The 19,650-nt window shown below is 37.2% G+C and overlaps 1 protein-coding gene across 1 annotated transcript in view; it reads right to left on the bottom strand.

Moving 5' to 3' along the window:
* The window catches only part of LOC117670994 (sodium channel protein type 2 subunit alpha-like), a 112,764-nt gene that overhangs the window by 73,819 nt on the left and 19,295 nt on the right, over positions 1-19,650 (bottom strand). The window lies entirely within an intron of this gene.

Genomic DNA, 19,650 nt, shown 5'->3' with positions numbered 1-19,650 from the left:
CCAGCCTTGTATCTCAGATATAGTCCAAAGAAACTATGCAAATTTTCATACTGGGTTTGAATCTGGAAGTTTTGTCCAAATCCTCTCTCCTGATGATGTGGGGAAATGAGGGGCAAGGTGAGAATAGGTACCTGGCTATTTCATTGGATTTCATTGGATTCTGGTACAAAACAAAATGAAGAATCAGTGGTGTGGCAGACAAATGTATCTTGAAAACAATATTTAAAATACTGTTTGACATGGATACTTTACATTAAGTATTATTATTTGAATGTCTCAAATGTTTTTTTCCCATTAACCAAAAGTAGTTGAAGTTAAATCTTTGATGGGAAATCAATAAAATCCTGGGTGTGCTTTAAATGTTACACCCAAATCCATTTACAATATTAATACGACAATAATTCATTGGCATGCCTGCACATTTTAAAATATACAGCTATTCACTAATGTGTAAATCTTAAAATGCCTTAAAGTGCCAAAATACATGAAATAAAAAGCACTCAAATGCCATCCCCTATCACGTAATGCAGTTTTTTGCATTACTTCTTGTATCTTAATAAAAGCTGGTGTACAGCACAACTAGCAGTTTTTGCATAGTGATTTACAATATAAAGTATCCATCTTTGCTCAGTAAATATGTCCCATTAAGTACTCTGGAGTTTACACTCAGGTGACTCTATAAAAGAGAATAGTTTTAGTAAGGCCAACCTAAATGACCCAAGAAAATATATATAATAAAAATATGAAAACAAGTAGCTCAGATTTCTGAATCTCCTGACAAGACAGTTTTTGCAATGCTTATGTCAACAAACTGTGAAACAGGAGGAGAATAAAAAAAGGTGGGAAAGACCAGCTGTGCCTAAGACCTCCAGGTTGCTGTGTTGGCAATCAATTCATATTTATCCATGACTAGTAATTTCCATATAATTTAGCACCAATTTCTGTGAAAAATAAAAACACATGCAAAAACTTCAAATGAATAGCTCACCACTTAAAAGGCATCGGGCAGCAATTGGAACGTTTTGTCCTTAAAGGAATGTTGGTGAAATTCTAAACAGGCTTACAGAGGAGATGGGAAAGTTTTATGAGGAATACTGAACTGTTTGGGAGTGTCTCTCTCCAAATAAAGCAGGATGGTTGTGCGACAAAAATTGATTGGTAATATCCAGACTAGCCCTTTGTCTTCCATACAGCAAAGAGATGGCTTTTCTCCTGCTTGAGGGGTGGTTAAGATTTGGGCCAAGGCTGACCACTTTTTTTTTTAATGGACACAATGACTCTGCACCTCTCCTTATGCAGTTTTCCACAAACATCTGCCTCATTTTCTCGGAAATTGACATTCTTCCCCACATTCCTCAGCAGCCTCAGCTAATGATTCAGCTCCCAGGGAGGATTTATTTCCAGGGAGAAAGTACTTATTATGGATTCTGAAATACCCAACATTAACTTAGTTCATTTATAATAGCTAAATGAACATTAGTACTAGTTCTAAATGACTTTCAGTTGCCTGGCTCATTGCTTTATTCACCTTCAGTTCTCCATCAAGCTCAGCCAAACATACCTTTCCTGCACCTGACTAGTAATATTTCATTACAGAAGAAGCTTTTCCAGTATAATAGCCAGATTGTCTGACTGCTAAGAAACAACATCATCAGGAAATCACTGGCAGGTTTTCTTATAGAGTACACAGGTATCCTAGAATGATTACTGGTCTTTTCTGGAGCTCATCAGCTGAGTAAAAGAGCACAAGATGGACTCCATCATGTCACCATTTTCCCCAAATCGATATCTGTGTATATGCAATGCCTCTACCACAGGACCTTGCAATAAAAGATTTCCTATTTCTGCTTTGAACTGCAGGAAGACCATAGTGGCTTCCAATGAATTCACTGAAATTCCTGTAATGCTTTTGGCATATTCCAGGTCCAGTCACCTAGGGATTATTGTGTGATGGGGCCGAGCAAGAGACCCATTTCTGTTGTGTCTTCCATTTTATGGGACAACAATTCTCTGGAGATAGGATTTGCCCTTACCCTGCTGGCTTTCTGTAAAAGCCTTAAAGATGTATTTTACCATCTGGCATGGGAACCCAGAGTGTGGTACAGCCAGCACAATGGCTGTGTTGAGAGATATGAGAATACCTTGGCTAATAGATTCTGCAATATCCAGCTATATAAATTGAAATAAATAATATCTGCAACAGTACTTAGCAGAATATGAAATGCTGCTTGAGGAATATAATGTATGTCCTGTTTTCTCGCATGTGCCTTTTAGGTATAGGTTGAAGAGGAATATGTTGCTTGTGTTCAAAGTAGATAACAGAAGGAAATACTTCGTGGTGTGTTTGTCTGTGTATTGGGAATGGGACTAATTTTTTTTTTTAAAAATAATTATTTACATACATGTCTTCCCCATCCATGGACTTATATCTATGGTTTCCCCCTCATTTTGTCCCCAGTGCATATGCATGCAACTTTTAATAGACAAGGAATTTTGTCAGCTTATCACTAACTCTTATTTAGCTGATACATTGCAGGTTGGAATTCAGCAGATGCAATTTCTGATAAAGGATGTATGTTCATTCAGTACAGTACGGTTAAGGTGCACCTGCTAAATTTCTGCCTGTAGTTCATTTGATAAAAACACAAGAATCTAAGTCATGAAGATATGGTAAGTCAAAACAAGAGTGGAAAGCGTGGTCTCTTCACAGAATCACTTTCAATGCTTAGTAATTGCATTTTAGCTGTAGGGGAAATATTCCAAGATTTTTTTCGGCAAGAATAGCACAATACCCTATCATTCTTTTAGGTTAAAAATCAAAAGCAGTATACAGGTTGTCCTCAACTCACAACAGCTCATTTTAGTGACCATTCAAAGTTACAACATATGTGAAAAAAGTGACTTATGACCATTTTTCATACAACCACTGCAGCATCCCCATGGTCACGTGATCTAAATTCAGATGCTTGGCAACTGACTCACATTTATGACGGTTGCAGTGTTCTGGGGTCATGTGATCAGCTTTTGCAACCTTCTGACAAGCAAAATCAACGGGGAAGCCAGATTCACTTAACAACTGTGAGAAGAAAGGTCGTGTCTCACTTAGCAACATAAATTTTGGGCTCAAATGTATTGAGGACTACCTGTAATTCTAATTGTGCATTTCTACTTGCAAGAATTTGAATTTCACATCACAGAGACATTAACAGTGCTTAAAAAATAGTATGCCTATTTTGAATACCCAATAGAAAGCAATGGATGACCAAGCAATATTGTATTGTTGCTCACTGATGCCATAAACTTTATTCTGGAGGTGTCTGATCTGCAGTGGTTGTCGAAAAACATCACAATTTCTTAGAGACAAAACATAAAAGCAGGATATTTGGAAGAAGTGCAAGCTGCTCTGGAAATATACTTTAAATGTGCAAGTTAACAAAAAATATCCTGTGTGGAGTCAGAAGCCAAATGTGAAACAAAGGAGGAGTTTTTTCTGAGCAGAGTAAACCTTGCTAAATTTTGCTGGTTAGCTCTTGTTCTTTGCCCACCTACTTAGATTCTCTTGCAGCCATCTAATTTAGGAGCTGCAGTGCGAAGAAAATCATTGCTGAATCCTGTCTGGTGATCTTTGTGCTGTGCCACCTGAGAATTTTAAACCACAGCTCCAGATGGAATTACTCATCCAACATTGCTAAAAATGCTGAGGAACAAATGTTTAGTACTAATGGTGCTGGAATTCCAAGAGAGGTGTTACAGAGGGCTGGTGAGGCAAGGGAGAGAGCATTGTGTTTTTTTATAGTCTCCAATCCTATCCCTTGTGGCACAATCTAAAGATGCCGCTCAAGATGATGGCTTTCTGTGGTATGACTGAATCCTGGTTAGAATGTACCCAGATGTTACATTACCAGAAAACAGATGAGAACCTTTGGCTTCCTAAAATATCTTCATGATTTTAAATGCATATTTGTGCCTACTCCCTCATATATGTACCCATTATATGATAGCCAATTTCATCATTACCAACTTTGAAAAATGCCACAACATAAATGAATCTCACACAGGTAGTTCTCGATTCACAACCTCAATTGAGCCCAAAATTTCTGTAGCTAAGTGAGACATTTGTTAAGTGAATTTCGCCCCATTTTATGACCTTTCTTGCCACGGTTGTTAAGTGAATCACTGCAGTTGTTAAGTTAGTAACACACGAGTCTGGCTTTACTTATCAGAAGGTCTCAAAAGGCAATCGCATGATCCTGGGACACTTCAACCGTCATAAATATGAGTCAGTTGCCGAGCATCTGAATTTTGATCACGTGACCATGGGGATGCTGCAATGGTTGTTACTGTGAAGGACAGTCATAAGTCATTTTTTTCAGTGCCGTTATTACTTCAAGCAGTCACTAAATGAACTGTTGTAAGTCGAGGACTACCTGTACTATATTTCCAAAATGATTATTCACCTCCACCCATAACTTAAAATACTTTTTTTCTTCTAAATGGCAAAAGTTATAAATAAAATTTTAATATTGGTTCCTGCAGGTAGAAGTGTCTGTCTGATTTTGTCTGAGCTTGGAAATTGAACAGGCTTGGATCCAATTAGCACTTGGCCAGGAAACCAGAAGTAAATGCCAGAGCTGGAGGCAACAGACAAAGCAAAAGTACTAAAGTATCTTGGAAAAGATCAACAGCAAACTTCTTAGATGTCTTCGTCAAGTCAGGTCATCTCAAATCAAGTTTAACTCAAGTTTATGTTTATCATTACGATTAACAATTATTTGAAGTTAAACAACTTCTCTACCAGTTGTTTCTACCTGTCTGATTTGGTCAGGATCCACATGTTTCCGATCCCATTGGCCAAAGAATGCCTGTTGGTGACACCTAGAAGACATAGCTTTTCGATGAAGCACTTGTCTTATAGAACATTCAGCCTCTGGAGGTCAGGATGGCTCCAATGCTGATGACCTTTTGTATGACCCTAAAGACCTGGTTCTGTGCCCATATCTGGGAACCTGACTGTCCATAGGAACTGGTTTCTCTGTTAATTTAGTAATTATGAAGTGTGATTTATTCTCAGCTGTTGCATATGTTGTATTATTGTAATTGCTTTTATTTTTTAAAATGTTGCTTGGCACTCAGAGTAACTTGATAAGATGGGCAGCTATACAAATGGAATAAATAATAACATAAAACAATATTGATTAAAGGTAAATCTACATGAAATAAACTCATGAAACCTGTCTGCTATGTAATATGGATTGGGTGCCAGTTTGTTTCTGAATTCAATTTGAGGTGTTGGTTATCTCCTTTAAAGCTCTTCATGGCATGCGACTAGACTATCTAATGAATTGTCTTATCCTAAATGCATCATCCCTTCCTCCCTAGTCAAGCAGGGAGGGTATGTTGCACAACTCATTAGTTAAAGAATTACAGTTGGTGTGATCCAGGAAGAGAATCTCCTTCGCTGTTTCTCCTGCCCTTTGGAAGTGAGACAGAGCCCCCCACTCATCTGGTCTTCTAAAAGAGTATTAAGACCTGGCTCTGTCAATTGGCATGGGCGTCGAAGAGTGATATTCAGCTCTGTGGGTGGCTGGTAAGGTGATGGTGCCCCCTTCACCTTTTTAAAATTTACTTTAACTTTGTTCTTAACTCTCTTTTAACTTTGTTTTATTTATGCTTTTACACCACTTTTTATATTTTGATTGTACTTAGGTGAGATGGCTAGTTTAGAAATGTGATCAATCAATGAAGAAGAGTACAGTTTTGTCCACCAGTTTTTTGACTATAGCCCAGAAAAAGCCACCTATCCTTGGGTTGGATATGGGAACATGGATACAAGTCAGTGAAAAACCAGATGCCATGGTTTAATTCCTAGCATTACTAGCTAGGTATATCAGTATGGACATAATGACCAGAATCCTGTCTCAATAGAGGTAGTCTTCAACTTACAACTACACTTGGGACTATAACTTCTATAACCAAGCAATGCAGTTAAGTGAATTGCACCCAATTTTAAGACTTTTTTTTTGCTATAGTTGTTAAGTGAATACTGCAATCATTAAGAGAATCACATAGTTGTTAAGTAAATCCAACTTCCCTCATTGACTTTGTTTGTTGGAATCCCCCTGGGAAGATTGGAAATGATGATAATGTAATCCCAGGATGTTGTAACCATTGTAAATACATACCAGTTGCCAAGCACTCAAATTTTGATCATGTAACCATGGGGACCATTGAGATGGTCATAAGAGGCTGGTTGTCACTTTTTTTAGTACCATCATAACTTCAAACGATTATGTAAGATGAGGACTACATAAGTACTACTGTATCAGAAATCCTCATCTCATCTTTCCAGCCTGTCTTTTGCACCTAAGACTTAAGTATATTGCCACTAAGTAGAAATTTTGGTTGCTGTGGAATATTGCCACACCTTATGACAGTGCATTCTATAAGTTAAATACAAATATCAACCACAAGAGATAAATTATGTAAAATACTAATAAGATTTAACTTTACAAGCTTTTCTTATTCATAGGCCACTGTTGCTCCAGGCATCCCTTATCTTGCCTACTATGGTGGTTTAAATAAATCTACTGCTTACAGAGGGATAGCCTCTATTAATCTACTTGCCAAAGAAGCATCAGTGAGTTTTATGGCACTTTAAAGACATAAATGTGTTAAGGCTTATTTTTGTGCAGACTTCTGCCTGCTTCATCAGCAGTATGAAGTGTTGCTGTGATTTATGAATATATACATACAAAGGGTGGGTGGGGATAGGACAGAAGAGTGTGGTCAGAGAAAAATTAACTGTAGAAGATGCATGCATTAATAACATTAATAAGAACTGCTATGAATATTATTATTAACCTCTTTTTCATTATGTAACTGCGTGAGTCAAGATCTCTCGGGCTCTGAAAGAGTTTAAATATCTGTTGAGTGCCTTTTCACTGCAGAATTGATTCATAAACAATCTTCACAAAATAGGCTCCTAGCATATTACCATTCTCCAAGCTTGGTTTTGGAGATGCAGATATCTCATTATTCTGCTACATAACACCTTCAGCACAGGAGCTTTGGAGAAGTGAAGTTAATTGGTTGTTAGGGATTGTACTTTTTGCTTTGCCTGCTTGTTGTGCATACTTGGATAGGATGGCATCTAAGTACACACCAAACCAATAATGCTGAAGAATCCTGTCAAGAATCCCCCAGAAATGCTCCATTGATGCCATTATCAATGGGAAGGATCATGAAAATGTGCGTGACTCAAAAATCAAACTTGGAGAATTCCAGTGCTACAAGAAACTGACCCTGAACTACTGGTGTTTACTATTACATTGCAAGAGCATTAGAATAAATCTCAAGCCAAAACTAAATCCAAACTGCCAGTTAGCCATAAACCTCACTAGGATTGTGAGATGGATGCTTCCCTCTCAGCTTCTCCTGCCCTACAAAGTTTTTGCCCCTACATAATTGGAGAAAGGGTGGGGGGCATGGATCTAAAAATCTGTCTGGAAATGTCTCATTCGGAAAATTAAGCGTATATGTAGGTTAAGGAGTACATTTGTTCTTTGCAAACGAAACCGAAATGGATCTTAAAGGAAAAACAATCCTATCAGATATTGCAAGAAGGCAGAACAGATCATAGAGCAGACTCTGCAAATCAATAACCTGAGCAGGAAGAAATGCTTTTCATCACATTTTCTTCCACTGCGCTCGTCTCTCCACCTGGAGAATTTTTTTAAAAAAAAACTCGTATAAATGGAGGCAACAGCCGAGCAAATTAAAGAAAGGCTGTCTGGAATGAAAGGGGCTGGAGAGATAAGACTAAGGTAGCCTACTCCTTCATATAAGTAGGGAACCATGTTTTTCTGCCTGCTCTCTGTAAAGGGGCCCAGTAGCAGTCATGCTGCACAGCAAAGGGAGTGGGGAAGGTTGCCTAGCAACTGGTCCTGGAAGCTGCAGCAGGGAATTGTGACCTGGCAGCTAGATGAACACTGTGGGGAGAAGGAGGAATGCAAGGGAGGGAGGGGGGCTTCCCCCCTCCCCAATAGCTGCTACAGCATATTAAGCAAATTAGCAGTTTTTAAGAAAGTCTTTATCATGCAAAGCATTGTTATTTACCCCTACCTCAAGTATCTGCGTGCTGTAAGTGAAGCTCCCAGCAGTTAAGGGATGGAAAAAGTAGCTGCACCACCGCAGTGAGGTGGGTGGGGGGGAGAAATTCAGTGTGCAGGCAAGAAAAGGGAGGAGGGATACCCCTGTCGTGTTGTGGGTAGGAAGATTCCCTTTGCTGGTGAAAGAGAAGCAATGCTATTTATATATACGGAGGGATGCAGAACAACGAGGTGTGATCAAATGGAGAGGCAGAAAGAATCCGCATCGTCTGTGCCGAACACGGAAGCGGCAGCGATGGGAACGGGAGCATTTGAGAAGGGGGATTGCCTCCCTCGCTGGCCTGATTGGCCCTGGCAGCTAGACTCTGAGCGATTCTGCAGAATAACTATTACAGGTGGTCAAAAGGAACTGGAAGGGTTGGCTTGATTCTCCAGAGCATCATCTGCCAGGTTTTGACAAGAGTTTCTGTTGGAAGCAAGATACAGCTAGACACCTGTGATGACCAAACAGGGAGGAGGGAAAAAAAGAGAATACTGATAACTGTCAGAGGAAAAAATCTATTTTAGGTTTCCTCCTTTGACACTGTGTATGGAAGATGAATCCTGTGAACCAATCCATTTGAAATTAAAGGTGGTCCTTGAGAATTGCCTTGCTGGATGAGACCAACATGTACTAAAAGTATTTGCTTTCCTAAAGTAATCCGTCAGGTGCCTCTAGGAAGCAGGAAATTAAGGAAAAAGAAAATAGAGATATCAGCATTTCTCAACTTCAGCAATTTGAAGATGTGTAGATTCCAACTCCCATGAAGGTTGGGGAATTCTGGAAGTTAAAGCCCACACATCTTGAGTTGCTGAGGTTGAGAAACACTGAAAATTCTATAGTCAGGTGTTCTGAATGGAAAAACTTGCAAAGCTTAATGGTATTGTTCCAATGGTCTTTTCTTTTATTTATGAATCTGATATTTGCCACCCCAGGTGATTCTGAAGTTATTCATACTGTGTTCAATATGGCTAACATTTTAGCAATATGATTTTGGATTGTATCTTGAAAATTGTGACTATTATTCTTTAAAGGCTATGTAAAAAAGCATTTCATTTTCTGCCCTAAACCTACCTTTACTCATACTTCATTTAACTCGCTTCACATACTAAATTATCTGAGAGGGCATGGATCAAAATAAACACAGCCTGCCCGTTCTCAGCTTTTAATAGTGTTTGCAGTTTTAGAAAGATGATTTTTTTTTTTTTTTTGCAGAAAATATGGACAGAGATTTGAGAGGAAAACAGTATCTGTTGGTTTTTATAAAATACATTCTAGAATCTTGGATTGTAAGGAATAGTTTTACAATGGATGCTTTCTAGTTATATTGGGACCATAATCCCTAGCCATTGACAACGTTGAATACTGGAGCTTGTAGTTCCAATACATCTGAAGAATAGCAGCATGGGGAAACATGTTGCATAAAACATAGTGTAAGGGCTGCTGAAAAATTAAAATGCAAACCACTGGGGTATTTTAAAAGCATGGGATTATCTCTGCTGGACAGGACAATGCTCCAGCTAGTCCTTCCCATATATTTATGACAAGCTATAAACAACACGTGGGGTTAACTATACTTTCAACTACCGGTAATCCTCAATTTATGATGACAATTGGGACCAGAATTTCCACTACTAAACAAAGCTGTTTTTAAGTGGGTTGCATTTGAGTCTACGACCATTTTTTGCCATAGTTAAGTGAATCATATGGTCATTAAGTGAATTCTGGTTCCCCCATTGACTTTGTTAGTTGTGAGTTGGCTAGGAAGGTGGCAAATGGCGATCACATGTGCCCAGGATGCTGCAACCATTGTATATAAATGCTGGTTGCTAAGCCCAAATTTTGATCATGTGACTGTAGGGATGCTGCAACTGTTGTTAAGTGTGAGAACCAGTCATAAATCACTTTTTTCAGTGCTGTCGTAACTTTGAATGGTCACTAAATGAATGGTTGTAAATCAAGGGCAATCTGTAATTGATTTCCAGCAAGATTTTCAACAATATATTGCCTCTGGGGCTTATTAGGAGGCCATTTCTGTACAGCACATCAGTTTACTTTGTGCTGCTAAATGTGAGCCAAGTAGCATATCTACATGTGTGTTATCAGCTTTTTTCATCAGCAGATTTCTTATACTAAAACTACACTATAGATTAGTGTAGACTATACTATACATTATACTTTATAGTGTATAATTAGTATAAATAGTATAATTTATACTATAGACTATATAAATTTAAACAGGCCTAAAATGTGGGATTTATGAAGGATAGGACTGGAGATTGCTTAATATTGTATCATTCTAAAGAAACACATCACACAACTCAGACAGACTCTCTTGCACTTGATATATCAAATAACATAATAAATTTGTTTATGAAATCATTTACTCCATCATTTTTTCCTGTATTTCAGACTTTAAAAGGCCACACAAACACACTTGTCATTTTTATATATTACACCGAATGAACTAATGTACAGTTGGGCAACACCCCACCCTCCCCAGAGATGCTTTGCATGAACAGAAGCATATAAATATTTTAAATACATAAATAACAAAAGTGCACACACACAAGAAAAGTGCTACAAAATTAAATCAGACTATATATGTTATTGTAATTAATGACTGTCCTGATGTTACATGTTTAAGTATAATACACTGTAAGATGTAAAATATAAATACTGCAAGCAGGATTTCAAAATATTTGTGCAGCGCAAGTACAACTGGATTTGCTACTGCTGTCTGTTAAAAATATTCAGTGACAAAGCTCGGTTTGTTGCTTTTTAAATGTATAAATCAACCCTGATAGCACATGGGCTGATTTTGCTCTGTTTGGCCCTTTTAAGAGTGGTTTGCAGTTAGGTACATACGCATAGCATGTGCATATGTACCAGTAGGAAATTAAGTGTCTGCTTTTTTATATCATCCCAGTGAGTTATTTCAATGAAGCATAAGGAGAATAAACATTTTTGAAGAGAGACATATGTCACTGCCAGTAAATTACATGAGAGGAAAGGTCTCAGTGTACTTCTGTATCTATGGAATGACTTACAGAGAAAGATGCCAGATCTGCAACTAGCTGCTTGTTCAAATACTTTGTGAAGGCTAGGATTACATGGGAAAGGAAGCAGTGAACAAAAGAGGAATTACTGTATCTTGTATAGTGTATTTTATTTATGTCTTTGCTGGATTTTAATTCTTTATAAAAAAAATTCTTTATTCAATTTGATGTCACCCAATTCTGAGCAACTCTGTGTGGCTCACAATGCACTAAGCAAGATAAAAATAATATCACAATTTTAAAGCCTTAAAACTAGAAAAGAGAAAAGGAACAAGATGGTGAATCCAGCAGATAAAACATTCCAGTAACATCCAACATCCAGTGAGTAGGGCTCAAATACTCCTAGGGCAAGGCCTTAAGAGCAGGAGTGCGGAACTATGTCCCTTTTATGACATGTAGACTTCAACTCACAGAATTCCTGAGCCAGCCATGGTGGCTCAGGAATTCTGGGAGTTGAAGTTTACAATTCATAAAGGGGACATAGTTCCCCACCTCTGCCTTACAGAATATGGGTTGATAGGAGAGAAAAATAAACATATTTTATACGTCACTAGAATATTTTGACTAAAGTTGGAAAGAGAAGAATCTAGGAAGGGTGAAATCTGTACATTTACAAATAGAAGTGTTTGCTGTAAACATATGGAGAGCATACTATTATTCAGGGGCCACTAATATTTTAATGATTATATGAAAACACTCTCTTGGGAACCAGCTGCCTGTGACAGTTCTTTGCAGCTGTGCAGTCCCAGCTGTTGTTGACTGAATTCTGCCTAGGGCAGAATCAGCTGAACTCCTTCACAGGGAAAAACTGAGACCCAGAAGGCCTGCTTCTTCCCTTTCTTCACCTGCTGCAGACATGCTGTGGATTGATTTCATCCATTTATAACCAAGAGAGCTTCAGCAGGTTGTACAGTAAATACTCATGCTTCCAAACCAAAACCTGCAACTCATTTTTTTAGGATTAGATTCCCAGACCATCCTATTCAAGTTTTAAGAACTTGCTATGTTGTTATCGCTACCTTAATTCTAATGTGATTGCTTACAACAATGGTTAACACCACAATGTACAGTATTTCTTTTCTAATCTAGGCATTTTTTAAAAAATAAAATGCTACCCTTAATAATTATTGGGCAGGACATTTTTAGCATCTTTACAAAGTTTCAGGGGAAATAAAATTCAGACCATGGCTTGTTTTCCTCAGTGCTATAATCAGTGGTGAGAGCTAATATTTATCTGTTTATTATATTTCTGTATCACAGCAATTAAAAAACAAGACTCCTGGCAGGTTACAATATAGCATAAAACCCTTAAAAACAAGTAATAAAATTCCAAAATATAAAGACCAACAATAAAAACAACAAAAACCTCTCCAACCATCAAGTACCATGACAGCTGACTCTAATCTCATTTAACAGAGACCAGTTATATTGATCAACTACTATCCAGTCACCAACCTTCACTTCCTGGGAAAGACTTATGAGAAGTTGGTATGTGGAGCTGGCCTGTTGCATATGGTCATCTCCAGTGGGAATTCTGAAGTTTCCTTACATATTTAGAAATATCTCTTGTAGGACAGCCTGTCCCCCGAGATTTGATTGGCACTTACCCTGATGTTCTTTTTGGAAAACTCTGTGCTGTAAAGAGAACTTTTCCTTAGGTCTTTTGAGATTTACCTTGTCTCTGTTCTTGAGACTAGGGTTAGGTACTGAAAATTGAGGAGGGTTTTTATGGTGGTTGTTCATAAGATAGATTTCTTTTTGGTCGAATATGCATGTTATTTACAGACTGACAGATGAACTACTGGTAGTTACTACTGTATGACTTTACTTTTGATGTACATTGCCTTTTATTTGGAGAAATTGGCTATAGTGGTTGAAAGAGGAGTTTATAGAAGATATTAAGTGAGAGGCTGAAGAGATTTGTACAACATTAAATGGGAGATTGTAATTATCTATTGAAAAGAAGGTCTGAAATCATTCATATATTTCTTAGCTTTAGGCTTTTCCCCCCCCTCTCATTTCCGTTCTTTGCACTTTCCTATTTTTTTTAGAATTGTCTTTTATTCTATTAAAAAAACTTAATAAATCTAAATTAAAAAAGAAGAAAAGCTAATGTTCTAGTAAAACTAGACATCTGCTTTGGAGTACTTAGGCTAATTTGGATTCCTGTGTAAGTCATAAAATGGTTTGCGTCACATTTGCTTTAGATTTATGACTAAAGTTATTAAAATATAATTTTGATTTTATACTGTTTTAAAAAAGGGAGCAGGACAATGAATTTAACCAGCGTCATCAGGCTACTGTGGTTCATGGCTGAATGGAGATTTGAATTGTTGGTGAATAACTTAGTGAATTCTAACCACTATGTCATACTATGTGTATTTCAAAGGGTTGTTGCAGAGTAAAATAAAACTATAGATGTTTTTCCAAGTTTTGTTTGTTTTTGGAAAAACTTAAATCTAAAACAAAACAATAGAATAAATGAAGTAATTTAAGTCTGTATGAGTAAAGTTTTGACCTGGAACTAATAGACTGCAAAATTGGTGAGAGTCAAATATGAATGGCAAAGCTCTTCCAAAGATAGGATATCAAGGAGAATGTTTTTTTTCCTTAGATGCCTCATGATGTATCTTCCCTACAAGGAAGATGCTTTGAGAAGAGCTCTACAGATTCTCAAGACATGGGGACAGTCACATAAAGAGAAGCAATCCTAATACTTATCTCAAGGAATTAGTATCAACTTTGTGAATTGGGCTCAGGAGTAAGTTGGTAGGAAGTACAACTCCTCCAGAATCTGTATGATACTCAGTGTTTCCCAGATGTTTTGGCCTATAAGTCCCATAATTCCAGGCCATTATCTGTGTTGGCTGGAACTTATGGAGTCATACTCCAAAATATCTGGAAGATATAACATTGCCTATCTCCAGTGGAATATGATTCTATCAAGCAGCTCCATTTAATGGTAGTAGCCACACACTCTACAAACTGAAATTTCTGGCTCATCCTCAAAGGCAGTCCCATGTATTGAGCTTTACCTCACTTAATTCATTAAGGAGGTTACCAGGTTATCCTGAGCATGGACATCTGGGTCAAACAGTTTCTACTGAGAAAAATGATACCTACAAATCAGCTGAAACCAACACAAATGTTCTTTATTGGCAAAGCTGGATCTTGTAGTATCCCCAAAGTCATTCATTGATGGAGTGCTCCAAAATAGACTGCACACCTATTTTGAATACATACCAATGTATTCTTTCCAGGATACAAGCTCTTTGGTCTTGCCAGAATTCAGCTACAATATCTTGTGTCTCATCTCTCTCACTATGGAATGCAGAACTCCTTGGAATTTGAATTGGGAATCATATTAACACATGTGGGAAATTCATATATTTCAGTGGCATGCAACAATATTGAGAATTTCTAGAACACTTTCTCATAAGAGTTTAGTGGACATGGTGCATCTCTTCTAACTTGAACACCTAAAGCTACATTGCAAAAATTATTGTAGAACAGGTTGGAATGAATCTTTAAGATCATCTGGTCTACCCTGCTGCCCGGTACAAAAATCCATGACTTTCAGATAGTCACACCCTGGTTACCTCATTGCTTGAGTACTATTGAGTACTATTATGTTCTATATATAGGGCTGCCTTGAACACCACCCAGAAACTTCAACTGGTCCAAAATTCAGTGGCATGGGCAGTGATGTGCCCAACTATCAGATTAAATTATAGTTAGATTACATTATCAAATTATGAGATAGCAGGATTTCTCTGTCATACAACCAATGACTCTACATTGAAGTCCCATTACACTACCTTGTCTCCTACCAATGGAGAACATTTTCTTTTCCCAGTCTTGATTTCCATTTAGAAAACTATCCGTCGCGTTAATTCCATTGATCTGTGCAAAATTATGCCCTGACTCTTGAGGTACATTTAGGGTTATTGTTCCAAACAGAAACCAAGGAGCATAGTCGAAGTAAGGTACAAAAGAGGAGAAGTGAAGGAGCAAGAAAGGAACAAGTGTGACTGGTACTGGCATCCAGCAACATGCTAGGAAGTAGTTCTGCAGAAATGATTCATTAGTACATCACCTGGAAAATTAGTGACTCCTGCTCATAAGAAATTACATCTGAATTGCTGTAGCTTAATAAAAATAAGTAGGTATTATGCAGAAGCCACTTCTCCATTTTTTCCCTTTTTTTCCTGCAATGTGGCAGGTAAGATACCATATGCAAGCTCGTTTAGCATTGTTATTTGATGTAACTAAAATGGCTGCTTGCTACCCAAAGATTAATCCATGTTCTTCCAGCTCTTTGCAGTCATTCTGGCGCAGCTAGATTAATCAATATTTTAACAACAATAACAAAACCACAGCTGTGAAGTTTGTTCTGCAAATATATATTTCCTAAAACGCCATGTTCCAGTAGGTTCAGAATGAGAATTATCAATTCATATAAAGGAGCACCTAACAAAAGTTTCATCTTGTTCAGAAAATGTGACCGCTTCATTTACGGATACTATGTCACATTAACAACAATCACAATTGCCTTTGTGCTGATCTATATATGGCATGAAGATGAGAATGAAATATATGATGATCCAAGGCAGCCAGAGCATGTGTCTATAGAGTGAAGGATCAGAGACAGTTCATTATACAGTACATCATAGAATCAAACCCAATGTAACCAACTGGTTTCGTATAGCAGCCACCTAAAAGTAAGGGTTATGTTGATCCATCAGCAAGCCAGAATAAATAACTCTTATATTTCTTTCAGTCTGATTATTTATTACATCCCACCTTGTCTTCAGGATTTTGAAGTGGCATACAGTATGTAGGACTAAATCCATCCCCCCCCACAACATTCCATCTCCTAGGAAAAAAGGAGAAGGAAGGGATATTAAGTATGTTCATCATCCTGAATTACTTATAAAGTAATAAAGGCAGGATAAAGATCTAATAAATAAAAGGCCCAGAGATGTGCTCCTTCAAAGGACAGATGATATGGGATACCTATTAGAGATAAATAGGATCCCATTCAACAGCAGAACCTGGATTTCCAGGTGACTTTGGATGCCAACAAAATACTTAGTGTCTCTCACCTTTTCCAAACTGAAGGACTTATTTTAGGCTCAGCATAATATGCTTCCATCAACAATTTTTGGGATTGATATTTCAGAACGTCCTTTCCCAAATGTATTTGTCCTTGTGGTTCAAAAAAAAATATGGATCCCATGCCCCTATGCAGCTCAATTGCAATGTCTATAGAGACATAAGGAATTGGTTCTGGACAGTGCTGGCTCAATGGCCTTGAAATGGAGATGAGCACCACTCCCTAGAGTCAGCAACAACTAGCAACAGACAGACAGATCTCTTCATGTCGTTTTGTTCTATTCTTTTCTGGAATGCTGCTTGCAATAAAGACTTAGATGTCACACCTCATACTTTTATAAACTTCACTAATTTTTTCCTTACTTCTTAGGCATTTCTTACTTCTTACTTACTTCTAAGAACCATTTAGAAACAGGGAAGGGGTTTTGTGCTTCCACCCAAAATGAATACAATTTGGCAACCTTTTGATGATTGGGAGCTACCAAATTAAGCCAAGAAGTTTAAATAGATAGTTAACGGAAGCAAAGAGTTCAAGCCTATCTCCCATATGTCAAATGCTGGATTCTCTTCCATTCCCATTTTCATCCCATTTTTTTTTTTTAAAGCAACAAATGGTTCCTCCAACTGCTAGCCATTCAGCAGTATGGCTGAAGCATTGTGTATGTTATAGGCATGTAAAGGGAGTCAGGTGGGCCAGTGATGTCAGGACCTAGGCACTGAAGGGCAGTTAAATCATGATATCACATCTGCATATGTCATGATTTTTTATAGATTTCTACTATGTAATACAGGTTGCTACTCTTTCTTAACTCCATTTGAAGTTTGACATTCTGTGGAAAGAGAATTTCCTCCAAGAATTCAAAAAGTCTTACTCTTACTGTCACTCAGACCCAGATGGGAACAGTACATCTAGGAACTAAAAGAGATAAGATATCGAAAGCCATCTTAAAAAGGACAGGGGCCTTTTGCTCCCTCACCCTCAAACTTATCTTTGAGATTTACTGTTAAGGATCACTAAAGCTCTTCCCTTATAACCTGCTAAGACTTACTCGGTTATTGTGGGCAAAAAGCAAGCAAACAAGCAAATAATAGCTGGAGGGCTTATCTATTTTATCCCTTTTCTCATGGTTGCATCACACCCAAATTTCTAAAACCTGTGGATGCATCAGAATCTTTTGCTTTTCCACAGAGACATTTTTTAACTTCAGTTTTTAAACCCTTTTGTGATATATTTATTATCCTAGCTAATGGAAAGCTCAGGCAGTACAAAACAGCATTAGGAAACATTAAGCTGGTCTTTATTGAGTTTGTCATTTTTTATCTGAAGGAAAATTGACTGGCTAATTGTCTTGCAATTCAATAAAAAATACTGCATTTAAAACATTTGAAACTGTTGGCTAGGCTTTATTTTCTTCATGCCATACCCATTGCTTGGAACTTGAATTTCATGAGACAAATGGATTAATTAGGAATTTATTAGATGAATTGTTATTTAATTAAAATAAGCTGGGAAAAAGACCAATTTCTTGTACCAGAATTATCACTTGTAGGATGAAATGCTGCCATGCACCTACTCACTGAAACCTTTTAAAACGGAAACACATATTTAGAATCTAAGAAGTAGTAAAATAAGCCAAATAAATTTATCTGAGCTATCCTTAGATTTAAATATATATGAGCAAAGTTGTAATATGGGATCTTCAAACTTTGTGGAACTGTGATAAATGAACCTCCTGGAATAAAATTGATTCCCTAGAGTTAGAATACATATACTTTAACACCTAAATTTAGTAATTAAACTTTATCACAAGAGCTTTCAAAATGTTGGCATTGCAACTTGAAGGCAACTTTTCAACTTGAAATGGGCAAAATAGGGATAAATGCTTGAGGTGAATTTGACAGCAGTCATTTTTACCCGTGGAAACCTGATACATGTTAAAACATTTAGTGATCCTGTAAGTTGCTCACAACCCCCTCAAGGAGATCATGTTAGAGAACCCTCTATTAATATATTTTAAAGCCTATTCCAAAGCAGATTTTTTCCCCTCAGAAATAAACTCCAGGACTGGGCTTTTCAGCAAGATAATATCTTCCTGTGGGATGTATATACATTGCTAAAGGGTTAAAAGGACTAAATCAGTCCTTGGCTATGCTTTAGCTGTCCCTAAACTGGATTTCTTGGCTCATGAAGACTTAAAGCACAACATATATTCTTACTCATCAACCTGAATTCAGCTCACTCATTCCACTCTGGTTGAGCTGCCTCACATTCAAAAACCTTTCCAGTTGCCTTGGTTTCTATAAAACTAGGCAAAGGAAATAATTCAGATATAAAGCAGGTCTTACATAGCTTACTCGGCCACAGTAAAAAGTAATTTTCTAAAACACCAGTCATTCTAACTAAAAGTTAAATTTGTACTTATTAAATATAATTTTAGTGCTATAAACCAACACAACTGTTTCTCACAATGTGTTATTATCTAGATTCTTTTACTGGGTCTAAAGACAAACACAAGGGTGTGTGATCAACAAAATGAACCAGATTTAAATTTAGCTGCAGCTGTGGTAATTCCAAAAGTGTAAATTGCTGTAGGATGTGACTGTAAATATTTTTCAGCATTCTCAAATAATTCTGTATCCCAGGATTTATTTTTTTTAAAAAAATGTTGATACCTGAAGGACCAGTTATCATGTTTCAGCTTTTAAAAAAGGAGAGGGTCTGGAGAAGGGGTTAAGATATATGTTATACATTATGTATTTACAGTGAAATGTCCAATGGTTCATAAAATCTATTATGGCTCCAATCCCAGACATTTTAAAGTAATTTTTGATTCTGGACTGATGGAACATGACTAGGCCAAAAATGAAGATATATCTTGAGAAATCTGAATGTATGTAAATCTATTGTTATCACTATTTGCTTGTTTGTTTGTTTATTTATTTGGCTTTCCATTAAGGCCAAGATTACAAACAGACACAAGTTTGTGGTAATTTACTTCATCATTAAACACATGGCAGTTTAGAATGAACTATTGCTAAGGAATTTTGCTATACCAAGTGAAAAGATATTTCTTATCCAATCCCCTTGCCATAAGATTAAAGTTTACAATTCACATATCATTGAGCATATCTGCAAATTTATGGATACTAGAATTGACTTATCTGGAAATGTATATTTTGTTGTACATGATTAACATTATTGGCATGACCTAGACTTGTTTACAGAACCAATGCATTTCCACAGATCATCAGGGACCAGCTAATTCACATAAGGGACACACTTGGCAGATATTCCAAGTCACAAAGTTGTGATGTCCTTGGAGTCCTT

This window comes from Pantherophis guttatus, chromosome 1 (genome assembly GCF_059756535.1).
Source record: "Pantherophis guttatus breed Tessera chromosome 1, ASM5975653v1, whole genome shotgun sequence".
In the NCBI taxonomy this organism is placed as follows: Eukaryota; Metazoa; Chordata; class Lepidosauria; order Squamata; family Colubridae; genus Pantherophis; species Pantherophis guttatus.
This window is presented reverse-complemented; position numbering and strand designations above follow the sequence as displayed.